Here is a 21,480-nt window from a genome sequence, read left to right on the forward strand (position 1 = left end):
TATTTATATTATCATTATCAATATCATTTTTATTATTCAAAAATATTTTACCAGTAGTGGATCCAAGGCGAGGCGAAAAAAAATTATTTCTTTCGTGCAGAAAAAAACTACATGTTTTTATTGCAGGGGGAAGCGTCAGTAGGGTGTGGGCCCCTGATTACGCACCTCCAGATCATAAAGGAAAATTATTTATGTAAAGACATGTTAAAAAATTAATGCCACGCTTGACTCCCAGATATTATCTAAAACCATTGATACATAATACATCGAATAAATGCAAATGAAATAGTTATATAAAACAGCACAACGTTAACAGCTAACAAAAAACATATATGAAGCACTAAGAATGACTATACAAATGATAATAACATAAATTTGCAACTAAAATATTGACAGTAACGAAACAAAATTAAAATATCTATAACATTTTTTTTATTACTAAAAAGTAAAATTTAACTGTCCGCCATTATGAAGCACCTAAGACTAAGAATAATTGTATGTAATGGTAGAACCCAGCTAAACTCTTGGGCTGTTTTCTGCTCTCTGGTCGGGTGGTTGTTTCTTTGACACATTCCCCATTTCCATTCTCAGTTGTATCTTAATATTTTCAGTGTTGAATTAGACCACACACGTTCTCAATGAACTTTTTCATAATTATCATTGTAAAAATCAAAATAAAAACATGTACTTGAAGGTCACACATCCTTCTTTTTATGCAGTTATATAGGTAGAGGGCTAATTTACGCACCTGTTTAACTATCAAGCTACATCTAAAAAAATCATTTACATGCATTGATAAATTTTCCAAATTTAGTGACTTTAGAAGCTTAAGTCGTTAAAAATCTGTAATAAGAAGTATACTTGTTTTGACGGTCGGGAATTGCCACTTTAGCCAAAAACAAATTTCTAGCTTTTAGGACAGGCATGCGAATTTCTTTCAGCAACAACAACATTGGCAGCTGTATTCCACCAACATTTCAAATGTTCCATTTCGAATGAAATATACGTGTGGCCATTGCATTAGATCGACAGATGTGTTTGTTACATAAGCCTATTTGGTTGTACTTTTTGATATCTTAGATAGAACTAGTTTTTATTTAGTAAAACGTCTATTTAACTTTTCCAATAAGAGATTCAAAACGAATGTAGATTTATGAAATAAAAATATTACAAGAAATTTTAGAAACAAATCTGTTTGGTAAAATTTATGACCATACATTGCTTATAGTCTATTTTTTCCTGGGACCTAATAGATGCAGAAATAAGAGGATGTGGTATAATTGCAAATGAGACAACTTTCAACCGGAGACCAAATGCCGTAGAAGTAAGCAACTGCTTGTAATTGTTCACCGTACAGCCTTCAACAATGAGCAAAACCTTTACCGCATATAGTAAGCTATAAAAATCACGACATGAAAAATGTTAAACAATTCAAACGAGGAAACAAGCTGCCTAATTCATGTACAAAACAATAAACGAATAACAAATATGATATACACCAACAAACGACAACTGAATTACAGGCCCCTGACTTTGGAAAGGTACATATGGAATGTGGCGGGGTAAAACATGTCTGCCGGCGCCGAACCCTTCCTAACCCTGAACAACGATCTTCCCAATTTGTCTATATAATGTTCCAAATTTTTCAGAGGAGTTGCCTGTGTTTAGTGGAGGAATGTGTGGTTTGAGGTGCTGTCCATGCAATATTTTGGTTATGCATATTTTCCTTTTGATGTATTATTTATAACCATATATAGAATATAAAAAGAAGACTGATTTTAATTCAACACTTGGCTGCCATAATATGATTTATCTTGAGGCAAGTTTACAAACAATTTTCTTCCATCATAAACAACTGGATCCAATGACTTTATATCAGTTTTCACCCCCCATTGTTTAATTATAAAAACCACTTTTGTTTGGCTAGTTAATCATTCGAGCTTAAACAATGTATTTGTCACTTACTGTTAATATGATCGTTCGTCTAAATGAAATTAATACTATGGCATACATATACACGTACATGTGACTTGGTGAGTAAATAGCTATCATACGAAATATTTTATTCATCTTATTTTTTTCTATTTAGCTCGATGCATCCATTAAGTTTGATCTTCCAATTTTCATAAATAGACTTTTAAGTTAAGACAAAGATCTTTGAAAAATATAGAAATGCACGTATTTATACCTTTAACATAGTGATTTATTTTGTATTAATATTTCATTTGCTAATTTACACAATCACAATTAAATTCTAACAGAGAAAAGATAGCTCAATAGTCCATCAAAATATTTGTAAGAGACTCATTGGTTCAACAGCCCATTAGACGACAATTCATTAAATCTATAATTCACAAGTCCGACAGCCCGTTTCATTTCAAGTCCGACAAACCACTAGTTCGATAAACAATTTGTCTGTTTTATCTAAGAAGTTATTTTAAAATGATATGATCAAAATTGTGTGTAACTAAATAGAGTACGTCATTACATTCGTAAGACATCCAACAGCCCATTCGACGGACAACTCTTTAGTTCAACACTAGACCCATTTGTCCGTCAAACCATCTGCTTGTTTGTTTTGACTATGAAGTGAAACACATGATTAAAATCGTGTGTACATTAATAGTATATACGACATTTCATTACTACGACATCCCATTAGACGGATAATGCCTTATCCAACAGCCCAGCCCATTTGCCCGACTAACCACTGGTTCGATAGCAAATTCGTACGACAAACTATATATTTTTTTGTTTTAGATATGAAGCTTTTTTTCCAATTTTTTTCAGACCGCTCTTATCAATTTTCCTCTAACCGGAAAGCCTATTGACGTCTGATGTCATCATTTTCCACCCGTTTTGTTAAATGATTTTAAAACTCATATCCTGATACAACTCAGCATTCAAATTGAACATCTAAGCGATGCAATTTTTTATTGGTCAATATTAAAACCAATAGAATTAAACTTAACTCCAAGTTCAAATAAGACTCTAACATGACGCAGTATTAAAATAGCGCCTTTTATCTGTCCTGATATTTATATATGTACTTTTTTGTACCTTTTGTTACTCCACCTACCGAGATTAAACAGGGCATGGTTCATTTCTCAAAATCAAGACTAATACTGCCATACATGCATGTAATATATAATATGGGCATGTGGTATGAATGTCAATTGGACAGCCTTCCAACTGAGTCCAAATGACGTGGATTTAAGCAACTATATGTCACTGTACGTGTACGCCGTCAGCAATGAATAAAACCCATACCTTATAGTCAACTATAAAAGGTGCCGACATGACTATATGTGAAATAGTTAAAACGGAAAAACGAAGAATGTGTCTGTACCAAGTTAGGAACCGCCTTAGTTGTTGTCCGTCATATCTTACGTGCTTTTTCTTCTTCAGTTTTGGGGAATTTTGTGTTGATGGCAGATCTTTGATAGTCTCTGTGAAATTCATTTCCTACTTATCTAGACCCAGGGCGATTTAGAGCTTGACATAGTGTATAGACACCTGTCTACTGTTGAAGGTCATATGTTGACCTCTAGATGTCGCTTTTGTTGTTGTGTTGTTGGGTTGCTATCTCGTTGATACTTACCCCACATCTCTGTATTCAAACTAAGTATTAACTTCAATCGGTGTCCGCAATCTGTAAAACAAGTTAAATCATAACCGAATGTGTCCATGTACACGGAAGCCAAATTCAGCAATACAGTTAATTTTCAAATGAGGAGAAAATGACAAATACGAACTAGACCCTTTGTTAAGATTGATTTATCACTGGTTAACACCCGGTGGCAAATATTAGATGGATATATAGAACGACAAAATGTCAATGTGATACGAATATGCTCTACGTTGTACTAGAGTGAGATATTAAGTCTCATTTTCAACATACTCAGTCTCAAGGTAACACCCCACAGGAAACAGTTTCACTCTACCTGGACACATTATTCTGTCACCGCACCAACCAGCCTTTGCTTTTAAATACAGATTCCAAGTGTTCGGCGGATTAGCGCCAATTATTAGTACCAAAAATTTGTTTGGCCTGATCTGGGACCAACTACAAAAGAAAAGTCGATGCCGTTGTTTAGAATGATATAGTGCACTAATTAGAATACATATATAAAGTTATGGGGTATTGGACTGCTAGTCCGACGAAAAAATAGACCATTTCAATTGATATTTTATAGTGTGTCTTTTTATGTTGTAATGTTACACTACTGTTTCAGGTTAGGGTGAAGATTGGCGCCTGTTAAAACGTTTAAACCCGCTGCATTTGTATGCGCCTGTCCTAAGTCAGGAGCCTGTTGTTCAGTGGTTGTCGTTTGTTGATGTGGTTCATAAGTGTTTCTCGTTTCTCGTTTTTTATATAGATTAGACCGTTGGTATTCCTGTTTGAATTGTTTTACACTAGTCATTTTGGGGCCCTTTATAGCTTGCTGTTCGGTGTGAGCCAAGGCTCCGTGTTGAAGGCCGTACTTTGACCTATAATTGTTTACTTTTTACACATTGTGAATTAGATGGAGAGTTGTCTCATTGGAACTCATACCACATCTTCTTATTTATATTAGACTTTTGGGAGTGATTTTCGGTCGTATTAACGATAGAAGCTTAATTAAAAACCAATATGTTCAGAGAACAATTGAAGTCTTTCCACAGCAATTTTAAAATTTATTAAAAAGAAGCTAGTTCGTGTTTACTCAAAGTTAAAATTGGCATCTTATCATGAGTTTCTTCATACTGATGCGATAAATAAGGGGTTTCTATATACTTCTGAGTGAAATAAGGGAGATAATTAGCTACTTCCGGTGAAGTAAATGTCATTTCCAGTCTCATATAATAGTTTCTTTCACACTGATTCCAAAAATATATAGTTTCTATATACTTTTGCTTGTAAACCAGGAGATAATTGGCCACTTCCGGTTTATCGAAAGTCATTTCTAGTCTCACAACAAATGGAAGTTTTTAACGACCTTGACTGGCTATACAGCCCTTGCACGGTCGGTTTTCTAGTCTTCAGTGATAAGTTAATGTATTAACATTACAAAATATATGGATTCCGAGTACTTTTCCATGAAGAAAGTGCAAAAATGGCAACTTCCGGTTTTCTCAAGGTCACTTCCGGTTGTCATTTTTCAAGGTCATATGTCATCCAACCTTTTGTAAAAGGTCATATGGCTTTTTAATGAACTAAGTTGAAGTAATAATCAATTAACCTTATAATTGGACATTTCAGGGGCACTAACTCCTATTAGATGCCATTAGATTGTTTCAGACCAAATGTAACATATCTTCATTACAATAAAGCAAACATTTTGCACTTGTTGTTTCATATATATCTTTAAAAGTGTTTGAGAAAATGCAAAAACAAGGAAAGTCAAAATTGAGAACTTGACCTTGACCTTTGAACTTGACCTCATTTTCTAAGTTAGGACCTAGGGACCTCAAATAAAAAGATTTCAGGGTTATACGGTTAACGGTTTATGAGTTAAAAAAAACATACCGACAAATTTATTTGGTAAAGGTAGATAACTCCTTCAAAATTTCATCGAATCGCTTCGATCCAAATTAGCCAAAAATTCCTGAGGATGTAACGAACAATTTAGAAAAAGATTTTTGTCGATATCTTTTTTTTGTTACGAAGGAGATGCACACACTTGATAAGCAGTGAATAGGGAGATAACTCTTACAAGGAAAATTGTTCGGCTTAGAATGGGTGAAAATAAAAAGCACATAAACTGTATGATACTATATAAGAAATATCTTAGCGACATATTGCGAAACAAAAATTTTACGCGATAACAAAATTTGGCGGAAGAAAAAAAAAATAATAATCAGAACAAATACAATAGGTCTTTCCACAGAAAAGTGGAAAGACCTAATTATGCATAAAACCTGTAACTGCATGTTGTCGTTAGAAAATCATCTTTTAAGGAACCCCATTCTTATTTTCATGCTCTAATACAAACTGATTTTTTTAATTCAATTTAGGATAAACTAAAGATTCTTTGGAAATAATGGAGTATGCCAATTACAAACGGATGCAGAAATTATTTCAATTATGTGGAAAGCCAGCCTTACTCAAAATATTAGACGCTTATCTTAAAGAAAATATGTTATCCTTTTCGGCTTTACTGGATCGTCATAAACATCGTGTACTTCACCTTTACAGACTACCGAGTGCTTGCTGTCCAAACGCCATCAACTGCAAGAGTCCAGAGAAGCTTCCGCTAGTCAGAAATCAATGGCTAATCTTGTACGACGATACAAAAAATCCCCACTGTAACAAAGTCACGTGCGTGTGTAATGTGATAACGAACCATGTACGTGCATCTCATTTAGACTTTTACATACTTTCGTTATTGATGGTGACTTTCGTTGCCGGAAATTCAGATGTTATGCCCAGTATACGAGGTCTTCATCGAGAATGTAGACTCTGTGAATTTATGAGACCTAAAAAGATAAGCAATGAAGCATTTGAAACTAAATGGAAAAATGCTTCTGCATATCTTTTAAAACTTGGTGTCTCTAAAATACAGATTGAAGAAGTGAGAAAAATGCCAGTAGAAGATATACCGGAATATGAGCAACCTGAAACATGTCAAGTGGTATTATTTTTTATTTTCTTTATGAACTTTAATATTAGCATTTCTGATCAAAACGATTCAGCAATTATCACTTCCACAAATGAAAATGTATTATATTTTATAGTAAATCCTAGTCATTTTCAGTTGTAAAACGCTTATATATATACAACCTTCAATACATCGTCACCAGAAACAATTTCGCACCAGAATTCATTTGGGTTAGAAAATAAAGGGGTAGGAACATTTGTTGCCCGATTTTGTTTAAAAAATGAATTTTTAGAACTATTTCAAATTTCAAATTTTAAATTTGAACAAAATAAATGGAAATTCATAGAATTCATTACACAAAATTACAGATGTTATGCACAAGATTACAAATACGTCACCATAAGCGACTTTTCAATAAAAACGAAAGAAAAATATTGAATTTATGAAGTTTTTCATTCATATTTCCTTTGTGGAATATGTGCGCAGTCAAGAAACAACATAGGGAAGCTTTATTAACGCTAGTTACATAACCTCACCATCGGAAATATAAAACTGTTTCTTGGGTGTGCACATACTTTTCCAATCCAAGTTTGTAAAATTTATTGATTTTCCTTGTTTTACATCAACCTTTATGTATATTTTGGATTCAAATTATATGTGTATGCAGAGCTTATATTAATGCCTATCATAGTGTAAAGGCAAAACTTTTGTTTATATTACAGAAATGGAGACACCGCTTTCTCAAATGTAGAATAGTAGCCTATATACTGGCTGTATCCTTTATGGCTTATGCATATGTACATCAAAGCTTTCTGTTCTACTCAGACAAAACTAATATCCGTAAAACTTATTCGCTGAAACAGAAACTCATATAAAAGACATAAGACCTGGTTTATTACATAAGGCTTACAATTGCAATTAGTTTAACTATGCCGAAGAATCAGAAAAGAAATACAAATAGTTATCAAGGTCAAGTTTTCTGACCTTCAGCAGACGATTTAATGATCATATATAGTGATTACTTTGTTTAGATGGTCACATCGAGAGGGACCTATAAAAGCTTAAAATAACTCTAAATGATCAAAATATCAAATGGACAGGTTCTGAAAGTCAAGTTGAAGAAAGATTTTGATCAGAAAACTGAATAATCTATCTCCAAAGGCATAATTGAAAAAATATGAATTAAAACATTCTCTGAGCATCCTTCTCATCTATTCTTTCACCCTCTTTAATTTTCTTAATTATAGAATTTGTATGACTTTCTAAATTTAAAGAATCACAATCAATACTAAGTTATTTCCGATTGAGGCACGTGTCAATTTAGGTCACGACACACACCAAGTTAACCACTTCCATTTAAGAATCATTAAAGTAGGAGGAACTGTCCGCATTTTATTGTATTTTATGCTATTTTATTTGACTTTAAAGTGTCTATTCAGTGGTTGCTATCTCCATGCTATTCTTGTTTTTGTTTGATTGGATTGACCTAAATTTGGCTGTAAAAGTTGGTTTTTTTTCTTATTAAAATGTATTCCATGGTCCATCCGTAGGGTATTGCCTGTCGTTGAAGAGCTTACAGTGAAAAATGAATGTTCCCCTTCTCTGCTCTTCACAGTTAAAATTTTTTGCAATAATACCATATTCTCCTTTTTGGATATATTGAAATTGCAGCTATTATTTCATCAGAGAGAGCTTTTAACAGTTTTACACAATGTATAACTTACCATACAGTATGGGTTTTGTTAATTTAAAAAAAATGAAAACAACACGTTATAAACTTGATGCGTCCGAAGCGCTTTTCTGGATTTACCTTCATCAGCAGGAACGCTCAAAGCCGAATATTTGAAAGTCAAGGGTGTACATGTATAATGGCCGAAAACGTTGCAGAGCTATAAACCAAAAAGGACCTAAAAATAGCCAAATCCATCTAAGGCCAACTCAGGTTGTTTGGTGTCCTATAGTTGTTGAACATCCTCGACTTGATCTTTTGGTGGATAGTTTTCTCATTGATAATACCCCTATTGAAATATTACAGTAATATACAAAATTTTCAAATGTTTTATCAAATAAAATGCATACAATGTAAAAAGAATTGACGCCATAATTTCCTTAACTTTGAAACTTACAGACATTAATAATTATTGGTGTTCCACTAGGTATTGGACTGGCTGTCGCCCTAACATGTAAGCTAACGTACAATGCATAAACCTCATAGTCAAGGTGTGGGAAGGAAATTTTATGTTAGATAACTAAACAGGACTGCATAAGTATTGTAAGCTAACGTACAATGCATAAACCTCATAGTCAAGGTGTGGGAAGGAAATTTTATGTTAGATAACTAAACAGGACTGCATAAGTATATAATGATATCTATTTTAAAATTTTTGTACAGCAGTTTGTCATTATAAAATTTTCGCGTCAATAAAACAGTTATTTTCTTGTCGGTTTTGTGCTTGAAATTTGAAAACGTTTACTTCAGAATTAGGTTGACCATAGATGATTGCATCATATGCCCAAAAAACCATAGGCTAGTAATTTATTATTTTCCTCTTTTTAGGTCGTCAGTTGTTTAAACTGTGTTATGTGCATGTTAGCAAGTTATAAAATAAGGGTTATAAAATGCTTACATCTTATATTGATATGAATGAATTGAGGATACAAATTATCACATATACCATTGTTTTTAATCTGTACAGTCACTTGCAATTTTTTGTATGGTAGTTTGCATGATTCTTTGTTTTCATAAAAACAAGCAATTACTCATAGATTTTACTTTGTAAAACGACCAATAAAGAAGATCGTCCGATATCTGTACAGTACTACATAAAGATAATCACAGTTCCAGTAAATAAACCATTTGAAATTAGACCATTCTTTATGCAGTTGTTTTGTATTCTTCCTGTACTAACATGTCTTATTTCAAATATTAAGTTACTTTCCATCATTTCGTATGATTAACAACGTATTTAGTATTTTTTTAAAGGATAGACAGAGAGACATCATAGAAAAGAAACAGTGGACTTGTTATTCTAACACTACTGATTGGAGCATGGGAGACTTACGAACGCCATTTTGTGTTGCTTTTATTCGTAGCATAAACAGCTATAACTAATATATGTAGACAATGCAGTTTCATATAGAACTTAAAAATTTATTATAAACATTGTAACATTGTCAAGTTTTAGTATAAAAATAAAACAGCAAAACTCTTTCTAAAGAACACAGAAAGCAGCACAGGAATGTCCTAATTTTTGCGGCAACATATAACAACAGAATGCTAACTTCACTATTTAATTGAATGCTGTTTTGTCCGAAATGTAGATTTCAAATGCTGCCTCCTGAGTCATTTTAATTTATGGTGAGGGGAGGTAAATAGACATTTCATATGGGATGTTTAAACATTACACAACACCAACATAAGTAAAGCTTTAAGCATCTACTAATGGAATACCTGTTGATATCTTTCAATTAACGTTATATATATATATACAGACTTGCTCGGAAAAGGTTTTGGATACGAAAGCTTAGGACAGTTTCCCCAGGGGGCATAAATGAAAAAAACATAGAATGTGTCACTCATTTCCCTACCATCACTTGTTTCCAGTAAATCAGGCTTCCGTTTTGGACTCTTACAGTTTTAAGAAATTTATTACTCCTCCCAAACATCAATATTGAAAAAAAATTACCAGCGTATTGATCATTGATAATTTGTATAGCATTAAAGATTTTTATTTCAGTTTGACTACCACATGTCAAGATAAGATTCATTTTACATCTTACTGATGAAGGATATTAGTATACGAAATATCTAAAATTTGTTCATGATTTAATTATTTTTTGGTGATGTTGTACCCTTTTAGACTTGTTATATATATTATATTTTGTAGTGTACTGTTTCATAATTTTATGATCCATCGCCCCGTAAGATTTATCGTTGGCTATTATTCAGTCATTTTATATATATATATATATATATATATATAGTTATATATATATATGATCCGTTCATCCTATTTCGACCCTTTCAAAATTCAAGAGTCTATCCTAAATTGAGGTAAATTATATGGCCTTCCAAATACCGTTTCGATTCCTAACATCACTGAAGAGACATTAATTGTCGAAATCCGGATATGGTGTACAAATTTTTGCACCTCATGTTTGCGATATACCATCTTTTCCGCAAGTTTATTGTTTTCTGTTTGGTAATAAATTATTATAAGATCCATTTTGTTACATCTGGTGATCCGTTTATTTGGCAATCGCCAATGGCAGTCAGCAGGGTTTAAGAACATCAGTTGTTCGACCTGCTAGTCAAATGCGTTTTGCTAAAATATACTTTTTCACTTTTTTGGTCTTTTGGAAAATGTTGTTTGTGCTGTATTTAGACCCCTCTACCAAGAAATTTGTTTTGCATGCACACGTATAAAAATTGCGGTTTTTATCCAACGCAATCATAGGTTTGAACGTTGTTTTCAATTTAGACTTGTATATATATATATATATATATATACAAGTCTAAATTGAAAGGTGTGAGTTCGAAACCCGTTGAGGGACAAAAATTTGTCAGCATAAAAGTCTTATTCTAACACTATTGGGTGTAATTTTCAGAATTTTTATACGTGTGCATGCAAAACAAATTTCTTGGTAGAGGGGTCTAAACATAGCACAAACAACATTTTCCAAAAGACCAAAAAAAAGAAAAAGTATATTTTAACAAAACGCATTTGACTAACAGGTCGAACAACTGATGTTCTTAAACCCTGCTGACTGCCGTTGGCGATTGCCAAAAAAAAGTATCACAAGATGTAACAAAATGGATCTTAAAAACTATTAATTTAATACCAAACAGAAAACAATAAGATTACGGAAAGGATGGTATACCGCAAATATGAGGTGCAAAAATTTGTACACCTTTATCGGATTTCGACAATTAATGTCTCTTCAGTGATGTTAGGAATCGAAACGGTATTTGGAAGGCCATTATAATTTACCTCAATTTAGGATAGACTCTTGAATTTTGAAGAGTCGAAATAGGATGAACGGATCATATAAACCCAAAGGCAAATATAATACAAGCCCAAACGAAAAAATATAAACAAGTCTAAATTGAAAACAACGTTCAAACCTATGATTGCGTATGATAAAAACCGCAATTTTTATACGTGTGCATGCAAAACAAATTTACAGCACAAACAACATTTTCCAAAAGACCAAAAAAGTGAAAAAGTATATTTTAACAAAACGCATTTGACTAACAGGTCGAACAACTGATGTTCTTAAACCCTGCTGACTGCCATTGGCGATTGCCAAATAAACGTATCACAAGATGTAACAAAATGGATCTTAAAAATTATTAATTTAATACCAAACAGAAAACAATAAACTTGCGGAAAGGATGGTATACCGCAAATATGAGGTGCAAAAATTTGTACACCATATCCGGATTTCGACAATTAATGTCTCTTCAGTGATGTTAGGAATCGAAACGGTATTTGGAAGGCCATTATAATTTACTTCAATTTAGGATAGACTCTTGAATTTTGAAGAGTCGAAATAGGATGAACGGATCATATAAACCCAAAGGCAAATATAATACAAGCCCAAACGAAAAAATATAAACAAGTCTAAATTGAAAACAACGTTCAAACCTATGATTGCGTATGATAAAAACCGCAATTTTTATACGTATACATGCAAAACAAATTTCTTGGTAGAGGGGTCTAAATATAGCACAAACAACATTTTCCAAAAGACCAAAAAAGTGAAAAAGTATATTTTAACAAAACGCATTTGACTAGCAGGTCAAACAACTGATGTTCTTAAATCCTGCTGACTGCCATTGGCGATTGCCAAATAAACGGATCACAAGATGTAACAAAATGGATCTTATTATTAATTTATTACCAAACAGAAAACAATAAACTTGCGGAAAAGATGGTATACCGCAAACATGAGGTGCAAAAATTTGTACATCATATCCGGATTTCGACAATTAATGTCTCTCCAGTGATGTTAGGAATCGAAACGGTATTTGGAAGGCCATATAATTTACCTCAATTTAGGATAGACTCTTTAATTTCGAAAGAGTCGAAATAGGATGAACGGATCATATAAACCCAAAGGCAAATATAATACAAGCCCAAACGAAAAAATATAAACAAGTCTGAATTGAAAACAACGTTCATATATATATATATATAGGAAGGAAAATGTTCCAGAGGAATCAATATATTGCATATAAAACCGGTGAAGCCTTTTGAGATATCATTGTCCGAAAAAAAACTAATCAACAGGAAAACAAGAATAATTTTACAATGGTCATTAAAACGGACGGACTGCATACATTATGTTGTCTAAAATGAAATCAAATGAAATCATAGACTGTATTTGCCTTGTTTATTGTTAGGTACGTGATAATTATAGATTTAAGCAATGATGTTATAAACGGTAACACAATTTAAAAGAAGAAATAAAAGATGAGGTAAGACAAATTTTATTTAAAGTCAGTTTTTACAACATAGTAAACACAAGAGCAATTATCCGACAAATTGATATAAACACACAACCTACAAAGCCGTGTAAAATTTAAGTAGCTACAATAATAAAATTACAGTAAAGTATAAAGTAGATATATAGCTATTCATCAATTTCAAGAGGGAAAGTTACATAAGTGTCAATGACATATCACAACAGTGAAAATGGCGTCAGAAATCCCCAAATCAGCGCGTAGAAGTCTCCATGATGAACCCGTAGCAGAGAAATAATGTTATTTCCAAAAATTTAATATTCCAAAGAGACAAGAAAATACTTTATGATTATTATAAATTCCCATCAGAATATTATAATGAGCTGTTAACTTTGGTTATTTCAGTTGGAGGGTAATAAATCAAAGATGTCCAGCCTTAAAGTAAAAATTGACATTCCAATTTCAGAAAGAATATTATATTCACATACATTTAAAGAAATCACAAAAAACTGTAGCATTTGAACTTCATTTTCGCTAGAATTGCAAATTGCAAATTAGGACGCCCCAAATTTATATAAATGTTTTTTTTTCCTTTTCTAAAATTGGTCGATACCACTGTTAGTTCCCGAAGCTATCATCAGCTCAGTATTCAGTTGTTCGGTACAGACATAATTTATAACAACCTTTTCCTAAACTCTCCGTTGATAAATTTAGAAATTTAGAAGAAACAAAGGTAAACTTCCTCAGGGAAAGTTGACCTAAGATGAATTTTGCTATACAGTTAGGGCACTTTTGTTATGCAGCTCCTCAAGTATTTTAGCATTTTATTTTACATATTCGGCATTGGTTTAGAGCGTTTTTGATAAAATAAACCCCAAAAAAAGCGCTTTGTACAAACCAAATTATAAAAAGTGTTATTTCAATTTTTTAAGAATAAAGCACATTTAATCCTTAAGTAGAAAGGAAGTTGAATTAAAACAGTTATTGCAATTTTCCTCGGGTTGAAGCTGTTTATAAATTCCTCTATGTGAAGTGTTTCTAGATTCAAATTACACATAACACTACATGGGCTATTCAATTCGATGGACAAAAACCTGAACAATGTTACTTAAATATCATCATTAGTGAATCCTCACTAGATTTTTGTTATCTATATAATTGTAAATGAAACTGGTGTCATTTAGTAACATGTGTTATACTATGCATATCCTGTGAATTTTGTCATCAATTTCATTGTTTGGTACCCATAAAAAATACACCCAAAAGAGCGTTTTTGATAAAATAAACCCAAAAAAAAGCGCTTTGTACAAACCAAATTATAAAAAGTGTTATTTCAATTTTTTAAGAATAAAGCACATTTAATCCTTAAGTAGAAAGGAAGTTGAATTAAAACAGTTATTGCAATTTTCCTCGTGTTGAAGCTGTTTATAAATTCCTCTATGTGAAGTGTTTCTAGATTCAAATTACACATAACACTACATGGGCTATTCAATTCGATGGACAAAAACCTGAACAATGTTACTTAAATATCATCATTAGTGAATCCTCACTAGATTTTTGTTATCTATATAATTGTAAATGAAACTGGTGTCATTTAGTAACATGTGTTATACTATGCATATCCTGTGAATTTTGTCATCAATTTCATTGTTTGGTACCCATAAAAAATACACCCAAAAGAGCGTTTTTGATAAAATAAACCCCAAAAAAAGCGCTTTGTACAAACCAAATTATAAAAAGTGTTATTTCAATTTTTTAAGAATAAAGCACATTTAATCCTTAAGTAGAAAGGAAGTTGAATTAAAACAGTTATTGCAATTTTCCTCGGGTTGAAGCTGTTTATAAATTCCTCTATGTGAAGTGTTTCTAGATTCAAATTACACATAATACTACATGGGCTATTCAATTCGATGGACAAAAACCTGAACAATGTTACTTAAATATCATCATTAGTGAATCCTCACTAGATTTTTGTTATCTATATAATTGTAAATGAAACTGGTGTCATTTAGTAACATGTGTTATACTATGCATATCCTGTGAATTTTGTCATCAATTTCATTGTTTGGTACCCATAAAAAATACACCCAAAAGTACAGAATTCATCAGAAAAATCAGCATTAGAATAATTACAAATAGGTAACAAAATCAAGTTAAAAAAACTATAAGCAATAACCAACATTGCAATATAAATAGAACATATATAATTTTTAGAGGAATCAAATCTGTCTAAAAATAATAATATTAATTTACTGTATTTGTACGTCTGATTCAATCTATATGTACGAATTATTTACTCTTGTTTTAACAACAATGTATGTTAAACGTTCTGTTTCGAAAAGCACAACAGATCTTTTTTCAAACTCATTGAAATGAATATGACATGATTATCGAGGTCACGCTAAATTTATAACAGACACATTTTAAGGTAAGATTCAATTTAAAAGTTAACCATTTTTTTTACTTTTAATTTATCACAATTGATTGTATCAGTGTCTGAAAAGTAAGAAGTAAATAAAAAAATATCCAAGAATTGATTGTTAAAAACGATTTATGAGGTTGTCCTAAAAATTACTCAAAAATTTCAAAGAATCTACTGTAAATAAAGCTTTGACAGGAAAGAGACAGTCTGAAAAAAGTCTTTCACTATACAATGAAACAAAGTATTGATATTTATCATGATAAGTAAGGAGCTGTGGAATGAGTGCCAACTAAACAACTATCCACAAAAGGACGACTATATATGTTCCACCCATCCAAAATATGTGTTTTATATCCTGAAGAGTAGCTAATGGTGGTTAAATTTTCATAAACTTGTTTCCAATATCCTCTTTTCAATTAATTCTAACTCTTTCTAAAATGTCAACCATATTTTTTCCAAAAAGTTCAATGCCAACATGTTCGACGAAACGCGCGTCTGGCGTATCAAATTATAAGCCTGCTACCTTTGATAACTATTTACACCACTGGGTCGATGTCACTGCTGGTGGACGTTTCGTCCCAGAGGGTATCACCAGCCCAGTAGTCAGCACTTCGGTGTTGACATGAATATCAATTATATGGTCATTCTTATAAATTTACTGTTTGCAAAAGTATGAATTATTCGAAATACTAAGGATTTTCTTATCCCAGGCATAGATCACCTTAGCCGTATTAAGCACAACTTTTTGTTTTGGAATTTTGGGTGCTCAATGCTCTTCAACTTTATACGTGTTTGGCTTTCTACCTATTTTGATCTGAGCGTCACTGATGAGTCTTATATAGACGAAACGCGCGTCTGGCGTATCAAATTATAAGCCTGGTACCTTTAATAACTATTTACACCACTGGGTCGATGCCACTACTGGTGGACGTTTCGTCCCCGAGAGTATCACCGGCCCAGTAGTCAGCACTTCGGTGTTGACATGAATATCAATTATATGGTCATTTTTATAAATTTACTGTTTGCAAAAGTATGAATTATTCGAAATACTAAGGATTTTCTTATCCCAGGCATAGATCACCTTAGCCGTATTTGGCACAACTTTTTGGAATTTTGGGTCCTCAATGCTCATTAATTTTATACGTGTTTGGCTTTCTAACTATTTTGATCTGAGCGTCACTGATGAGTCTTATGTAGACGAAACGCGCGTCTGGCGTATCAAATTATAAGCCTGGTACCTTTGATAACTATTGATGGGGACTGAAAATTTCTATTCATGTGATGCGTTGGCAATATTTTATTTTCGAATGTTGAAGAGTTATATTGGTTACCTTTAGCACCATTGAAGAATATCCCGAAAGGTAAAAACTCTAAGACATTTACATTTATCTTGTATCTTTATAGAGCGAAAAAGGATGCTTACAGATGCAGAGTATTACGAGCGACTTCGGCTTCTTTTAGAGAGAGTTGTTTTACCATTTTGTAAGAGATTACTCAATAATTACTTACAGTCACAATACCTGACGCTGTTTACATTTTTGGACAGAAACAAACATAGGATAATGCATTGTTTCCGCAATGATGCTTATTGCTGTTTTCAGAACAAATATAAATGTGTTTTAAATGAGACGCAGACACTGAATGAACGTGCATGGGGTCGTATCTTTATGGAAGTCAGGACCAAAAAGTGTATTAAGGATGGCTGTATTTGTCACGTGTTAACAAAGAGTCGACGAATGCCAAAATTAGACGTCGAAATTTTGACGTTTCTTATTCGCGAATTCAATATTATAGAATACAAAAAGTTTCCTGCTGTAAAGGAACTCGAAAAGTTCAGTGAATATTTCCACGAATTAGAAAATACAAGAGTAAGAAAAGACGAGTACCTAAGAATTTGGAATACGGTTACAAATAGTTTATTAGTTCTTGGTTTAGAGTCAACAGCAATAGATGAAGTAAAAAGGACAATTCCATCACCTGTCCCAGTAAAACAAGTTAGTGTTCAACATTTATTAAGATTGTATCATTCTTAAAGTTCAGTATTCACACGATGAAGTCTTTGAATATCCCACTCAGGAGTACTGAAACATACCGCCTTCGTTGTCTGTGTCGTTATAAGGAAAAAGCCGGAGACATAGGAGCTAACCAATCGACGTGAACAATCTTTCCATGGAATTTTGTTTCCATTTCGAAATCTAAATCCCGATGGGAGTGATTCTAAAAGAAAAAAGAAGAACACTTTATAATCAATGAAAAGGATATTCGATCATATAATAATGGGAGGGGAGGGGATAAAAATCATGTTGTTCACTGCGGCTTTCCATAGATTAAAGTACCTGTTGGAAAATAGAATTTAAAAAAAGCGCAGTACCCGACTATTATTGTATGGAATAACAGGTGATATATTATTCCTCAGATATTATAGGTATTTAAAAAAAACATTTTGAAATATAACACGTGCAACAGCATTAACTTTATTTCTATTGTTACCAGCATTAACTTTTTCTACAAAATTTTCCTATTTTCGTATCTTCTAAATAATTTCTATTTTTCCATTTAGATTTCATAAAGTATATTAAAGTTAATAAAGTCTTAATTTTTATTTACAGGATAGTATAATTGGACCTCTTTGTAGAGTTTTAATGATGGGATGTGTGGTATCCTTAATGAGAAAAATCAGTGAATGCATACAAAAATATATACCTTGACATTTCTTGCTATTAAAATGGTACATTAAAACAGTTGCAAAAGTTCCAAAGGTCTTCCAAAAAGCAATACTAGTTGCTTAAATAAGCACATAATTGAAAACTTTCAAGTTGAAGAATTTATAATTAATTATGACCCTTGACGATTTATAATTCCTTAATTTATCTAAAGATATTGATAATATTGGGAATTCCAATAGGTGGAGCAGTAGGATTGGCAATAGCTCTGTCATGGTGAGTATTTGTTTGACATACCGTAGGATTGGCAATAGCTTTGTCATGGTGAGTGTCTGTTTGACATACAGTAGGATTGGCAATAGCTCTGTCATGATGAGTATCTGTTTGACATACAGTAGAATTGGTATTAGCTCTGTCATCGTGAGTATCTGTTTGACATACAATAGGATTGGCAATAGCTCTGTCATGGTGAATATCTGTTTGACATACATAAGAATTGGCAATACTCTGTCATGGTGAGTATCTGTTTGACATACAGTAGGATTGGCAGTAGGTCTGTCATAATGAGTATCTGTTTGACATACAGTAGACTTGGCAATAGCTCTGTAATGGTGAGTATCTGTCTGACATACAGTAGGATTGGCAATAGCTTTGTCATGGTGAGTTTCTGTTTGACATACAGTATGATTGGTTATAGCTCTGTCATAGTGAGTATTTGTTTGACATACAATAGAATTGGCAATATCTCTGTCATGGTATTTGTTTGACATACAGTAGTATTGTCAATAGCTCTGTCATGGTGAGTATCTGATTGACATACAATATGATTGGCAATAGCTCTGTCATGGTGAGTATCTGTTTGACATACAGTAGGATTGGCAATAGCTCTGTCATGGTGAGTATTTGTTTGACATACAGTAGGATTGCCAATAGCTCTGTCATGGTGAGTATCTGTTTGACATACAATAGGGTTGGCAATAGCTCTGTCATGGTGAGTATCTGTTTGACATACAATAGGATTGGCTATAGCTCTGTCATGGTGAGTATCTGTTTGTCATACAGTAGAATTGGCAATAGCTCTGTCATGGTGAGTATCTGTTTGACATACAATAGGATTGGCTATAACTCTGTCATGGTGAGTATCTGTTTGACATACAGTAGAATAAGCAATTGCTCTGTCATGGTGAGTATCTGTTTGACATAGAATAGGATTGGCAATAGCTCTGTCATAGTGAGTATCTGTTTGACATACAATAGGATTCGCAATAGCTCTGTCATAGTGAGTATCTGTTTGACATAGTTCTAAGTATACATAAATAAGGAAACCAGATAACACTAGACACTCCTGCCACTGACTGTCTAAAATGCCGATCCAGATTTCGACGATAACAATTGAATATTGTGCTTTGTTCATAAGATTACATTATTGATGTGCAGAATGGAAAAAAATGTTATCAGAGAAATTAAAGCATGCAAAAAGGAGGGGGTCGGATTTCGAGTGGTGTTCACGGTTTGGGCCTGGTTTTCTATATATAATTTGTGGATATCAACGTATTTAAACTTGGAAGCTTTCAGAGAATTAACATTCACTGTTATTTTCAAATTGTGTAGCTCGTAATGCATACATCTAAATTGTTTAATGTCATAAACCGAAAGGGCCAAAACTGTATACGGTCACATTTGCCTACCGGATTTGCACCCATAGTAGAAATAAGTCTGACAATAAGACCGTTGATGATAAGTCTGCAATTTTCCTTTGATTCACGAACTTCCTTTACAACCGAAAGTTGTTTTACATGACATTAAGTCTCTTTTGTTTTGCTTTCTGCTATCGAGATTTCGAAGCCAGCATCACACAAATCATTATAAATTTTATACCTAATCCATTGGAGTAATTGTCATTTTAGTCTGGATTGACAAGGATTATTCTTTTTCGGGAAATTGGGCTTTGACTAGACTTTAATAACAGCAAGGTGCTTTTAGATTGATACTTTGCGTCTTTCCTTTGTCTTTTTATTGTTTGTTTTGCTTTGGTTCCAATCTGATGAGTGAAGCAGATTTTCTAAGCTTGTTCTTAGGTGTTTTGTAATAATATAAATCCATGACGTTGTTTTTCTCTTTTAAAATTGTTTCACATTTTATCATACCGTGACCTTTTATAGCGTACTATATGGTTTCTTTTGCTCATTGTTGACAACTGTAATGTGACCTGTAACTGTTCACATCTTTTTCTCATTAGCAATTATACCAGATTTTCTTAAAATTTACATTAACATTCATTGAAGCAGCAGATGATTTTTTTTTCAGCAAAGGAAAAAAACATCATACTGAATATAACGATACTGTATGATATAAAATAAAACAATTGTTAAATTGAAGATAGTCAAGATGTAATTCATAGTTTTGTTCTCTTAACTTTAGAATATTATTTTTTATTTCAGATGCTGTAGGTTATTTGTGCTACTAACTTTATAACAAATTGGTGCTGATTTCGTAGTGAATTGTTTGTAAAGAAAACAAGATCTAAAGCGTATCAGAAAATACAAATAAAAAGCTTAGTTGGAGTGATTAAAATCTACGTCCGTCTTTATACACTAGTATTCTTTATTCTAAATTTAATCAAGATGCTTGATTTTTATTGACAATTTAGGGAATGTTTTTTTCAACAGACACTATGTTATAAATAAATGATGACATCCCATAGAACTATTCAACATTGACTATGTTGATCGCAACTATTTCATTGAACTAATTGAAATAAAGAATACCTCAGATACAATTAAGCCTTTCTCATATCTTTGTTTACATTTAATAATTGATAGTATTCTTCGGTTGACACATATACAATTTAAGACAAAGACGATTTCAATTATATGAACTTTCCATGTCTCTGTAGCAATCTAATAGCCGAGCCTGCATATGGAATATATATCCCTCGGTTGAGACAATATTACATGACTTATGTTTTCTTGAGCTGCTTACAATGATGCTAGTGCACCAAGTGTTCTAATAGTAAAGTTGAAGTAATTTACAGTCGCCATCATGATTTAATTGCTATGAATGACCGCGGATTTCCCCCTCACGTTGTAACAATAATCCCGTCCTTATTTATTCGATTTTTACACCATAGAATGCGACATGTCACCGTATTGTTCCTTGCTCTGAACAACACGACGGGTGCTATAAGTGGAGTATGAACTGCTCACCCCCGGGTCACTAGACTTTACACCTAAAGTGGTTCATACCACTTTTATTCTAGTTTTCATTGTTGTGTTTTTGGTATTTTGCTTTTCAACGTCTTTGTTATTTCTACCGGTAAAATTCTTGTCTATGCTTTGTTTTGAAAAA

At 32.7% G+C, this 21,480-nt stretch overlaps 2 long non-coding RNA genes across 2 annotated transcripts; both read left to right on the plus strand.

Moving 5' to 3' along the window:
* Positions 1-2,000: 2,000 nt before the first annotated feature.
* Positions 2,001-10,332, plus strand: LOC127708839 (uncharacterized). The gene is made up of 5 exons (XR_007985406.1): positions 2,001-2,033; positions 5,998-6,614; positions 7,304-7,354; positions 8,710-8,764; positions 9,565-10,332. It is a non-coding gene; the product is annotated as an uncharacterized LOC127708839 (long non-coding RNA).
* Positions 10,333-15,391: 5,059 nt separating this feature from the next.
* LOC127707578 (uncharacterized) lies at positions 15,392-20,915 on the plus strand. The gene is made up of 5 exons (XR_007984963.1): positions 15,392-15,475; positions 16,874-17,463; positions 18,079-18,126; positions 18,347-18,408; positions 20,574-20,915. It is a non-coding gene; the product is annotated as an uncharacterized LOC127707578 (long non-coding RNA).
* Positions 20,916-21,480: the final 565 nt, after the last annotated feature.

The sequence above is a fragment of the Mytilus californianus genome, unplaced genomic scaffold, assembly GCF_021869535.1.
Source record: "Mytilus californianus isolate M0D057914Y unplaced genomic scaffold, xbMytCali1.0.p SCAF_7, whole genome shotgun sequence".
NCBI classification, from domain to species: domain Eukaryota; kingdom Metazoa; phylum Mollusca; class Bivalvia; order Mytilida; family Mytilidae; genus Mytilus; species Mytilus californianus.